The sequence below is a fragment of the Vulpes lagopus genome, chromosome 9, assembly GCF_018345385.1.
Source record: "Vulpes lagopus strain Blue_001 chromosome 9, ASM1834538v1, whole genome shotgun sequence".
Lineage (NCBI taxonomy): Eukaryota > Metazoa > Chordata > Mammalia > Carnivora > Canidae > Vulpes > Vulpes lagopus.
Genome location: NC_054832.1, coordinates 51,093,243 through 51,096,998, shown reverse-complemented (window position 1 = coordinate 51,096,998; position 3,756 = coordinate 51,093,243). Strand labels below are relative to the sequence as shown.

The 3,756-nt window shown below is 34.4% G+C and overlaps 1 pseudogene; it reads right to left on the bottom strand.

The window, feature by feature from the left end:
* Nucleotides 1–494: 494 nt before the first annotated feature.
* On the bottom strand, nt 495–626 carry LOC121499214 (annotated as a pseudogene).
* Nucleotides 627–3,756: the final 3,130 nt, after the last annotated feature.

Here is a 3,756-nt window from a genome sequence, read left to right as displayed (position 1 = left end):
ATTGTAATAAGGATTAATTTACAGGTCTGTTTTTGAAACAATATCACTTTATGTTTTAAAATTTAAGTGAGAAGAAAAAGATACTACTACAGGTGAACAGTGGAAACATGGGAACAGTGTAAATGGAAGGAAAAGTTGACATTTTTCCTGTTATTTCCCAGAAAAAAAGTTGACTGCATATATAACCATTACAATGACTTCTGTGTGTTTTTGTAAGAAGTCGGTAAATATCCTATGTGATAATTATATACATAGAGGCATATGACATCATTTCTTCCCTTTTCTACCTTGTAATAATAGGAGTAGTAACAGTGGTGGCAGCAGTAGTGTTCTTATAACTTATTTGGTAAGGAGAATTGTATTATATTTGAATTAAAATAATAGAATAAAAAAAGTGTTTAGGTTCATGTCTCTTCAAGAATTATTTTTCTACTGTTTACATTTTTATGTATTGATTAATATTAGTATAATATGATATTAGCATAATGTAATAATTACTGTTTGAATTTTAAAATATAAATGAACTGTTGTTCAATAGGAAATTTTGATGTTCTTTCTCTTTCAATTAGCAATAATCGCGCCTTGGATAAACCTCATTGGCTACGATACTGCCACTGCGCAAAGCTTGATGTTCTTTCTCTTATGTGTAATCTGTGATACTTAATAAAATCACTATGCATTTATGCATTAGGGATCTAGAATGGGATAGGTAAGAAGTCCAGGTACTTCTGTAGAGCTAAGTTCACAATACTGTGCGTATGATCCACACAACATCCTGCTGGGATAGAAAGAGCAGTGCTCTCCTTTTTTAACACTTGAGGAAACAAACCCCAGCTGGTTAGATGACTTGCCCAAGGAGCAGTCCTGAAATTTATACCCAGGCTTTTAAACTTCACATCTAATGTTTATTTTCTGTTGTAGCAGATTGCTAAGAACAGTAGAAAAAAGGAAAGAATGATAAAATGGTATTTTGGATATTTGAGAATTTACTTGGATCCAAGGAAATTGGTGAACATGTGTCCTGAGTCAGAGTGAAGCAGGCAGAAACATCTGTAAAAAAAAAAAAAAAGTAAAACCTAGGTATGATATATGCTTAATTTATTAGGCACATCATTTAATCTTCCAATTCTCCCTTCAAACAATTTATCTAGTGAGTTGTAACAATTACCTCACAAAGAAGTCAAGATAATTAAATTATAACTATATACAAAAGGCCAGGGATAGTGCTTGGTAATATAAGTTTTCAATACTTATTAGGCTTTTCTATTAATCAACTTTGTGGATCTTTTGACGGAGTTCTTGAAAGAATAGTTCCTTGAGAAATGCTTTGCTTTTTACAACTGTTTTTTTTTTTTTAATTTTTTTATGTGAAGGGCCAGTAGGGGGAAGCAGAGCACCAGTCCCAAATCCAAATTTCTGGTAGTCTCCTGGTTTTGCAGTACAGGTGAGACAAACCCTTGACTTTCCCAGAGATCTAGACTGGTTGGGAAAGGACAGAAGAGCTATATCTGTACTAAATGTGCTTACACAAACTTACAATCTAATGTATGCCAAAGCAGACGTCCAAACCAAAGACTGAAAGCCAACTCAAAAAGTAGGAATGAGATTGAAGTTGTGATCAGCTTCTCAGTTCTTGGAAAGACAATTCTTTTGGTATTGGAAAAGCTTATACCTGTTTCTAAATAGGGCTCTACTTTGTTCTATTGAGGACATGGCTATTACATTGTTCAGTATGTCAGAGTTCCTCAAACCAGCCCTACCTTGTACAGGTCTTTTGGTTTGATGTGGTCATTGCACTTAGTCAAGCATTGTCGGTAAAATAAGGTGAGAAGTGCGGAAACCCTGAGGAGAAGTATAGACTCCCAGGTCAATTTTTTTTAGATTTAAAAAGTACCAGATTTAATACAGACTAGATGGTTAACATATGCCACTTATACACTACAAAGAGATAACTACTATAAATGTAATTACCGTCCATCAACATAAAATTGAGACCCTTCCCCCATTTTACCCACACCTCAACCCTTTCCCCTCTGTAACTACCAATTTGTTCCTTTATGAGTTTTGTTTTGTTTAGATACCACAAATAAGTGAAATAGTGTTTGTCATTCTGTCTGACTTATTTCATACTGTAATTCCCTCAAAATCCATCTATCTTGTCACAAATTGCAAGCTCTTTCTCTTTTTTATGGTTGAGTAGTATTCCATTGTGCATTATGTGTGTGTGCATGTGTGCGTGTATCACATTTCTTTATCCATTCATCCATAAGTAGACACTTCAGTTGTTTCCACATCTTGACTATTGTAAATAATGCTGCAATGTATATAGGCATGCATGTATCTCTTCAAACTACTATTTTTGTATTCTTTGGATAAATAATCAGAAGTGAAATAGCTCGATCACGTGGTAGTTTTATTTTTAATTTTTTGAGGAAACTCCATATTGTTTTCCATAGTCTGCACCATTTACATTCCCACTAACATTGTATTAAGGGCTCCCTTTCCTTTCTTTATATCCTCTCCAACACTTACTATTTCTTATTCTTTTGATATAAGCCATTCTAACAGATGTGAAGTGACATCTCGTGGTGGCTTAGAGTTTCATTTCCTTGATGATTAGTGATGTTGAACATCTTTTCATGTGCCTTTTGGCCATCTGTTTGTCTTCTTTGGAAAAATGTCTATTCAGATCTGCCAGTGTTTTAATTGGAATGATTTTTTTTTTTTTTTTACTTGTAGGAGTTTTTTTTATATATTTATTTGACCCCTTCTCAGATACACAGTTTGCAAATATTTTCTCCCATTTGGTAGGTTGTCTTTTCTTTTAGTTGGTTTCCTTTGCTGTGCAGATGCTTTTTACTGTGATGTAGCCCTCCCCCCCTTTTTTAATATTTGCTTTTGTTTCTCTTGCTTGGGGAGACAGATCCAAAAAACATCACTGAGACTGGAGTCAAGGAGCTTACTACCTATTTTCTTGTAGGAATTTTATGGTTTCAGGTTTTACATTCAAGTCTTTAATCCATTTTGAATTGTTTTTTGTGTATGATAGAAGATAGTGGTTTAATTTCATTCCTTTGTATGTGATTGCCCAGTTCTCCCAGCATAATTTATTGAAGAGACTCTCTTTTCCCCATTAGCTATTGTTGCCTCATTTGTTGTAGATTAATTGACCACTTAACTATTTAAGTATTTATTATTTCTGGGTTCTGTTTTATTGATCTGTGTGTCTCCTTTTTGCCAATACCATAGTGTTTTAGTTGCTATAGCTTTAGTACATTTTATAAGCAGAGAGTGTCATACATCCAACTTTGTTCTTTCTCAAGACTGTTTTGGCTATGCAGGTTCCTTTAGGGTTTCATACAAACAAAATCATTTGTTCTAGCTCTGTGAAAAATGCCTTTGGGTTTTGATAGGGATTGCATTGAATCTGTAGATTGCTTTGGATAGTATGGACATTTTAACAACATTAATTCTTCCAGTCTATGAATATTGAACTCTTCCTAATCCATAAGACACTAGAGATTTTACTGCTTGGACAGGAGATTCTAATGTAACAATTTTAATTTACTCTGCTTCTTCCATCAGTTTCCTTTATTGATATGATGGAAGCCTTTAAAAAAAAGATTTTATTTATATATATCAGAGACAGGGAGAGGGAACACAGGGAGGAGGAGAGGCAGAGGGAGAATTAGGCTCCCTGTTGAGCAGAGAGCCTGATATGGGGCTCAATCCCAGGACCTTGAGCTGAACCAAAGG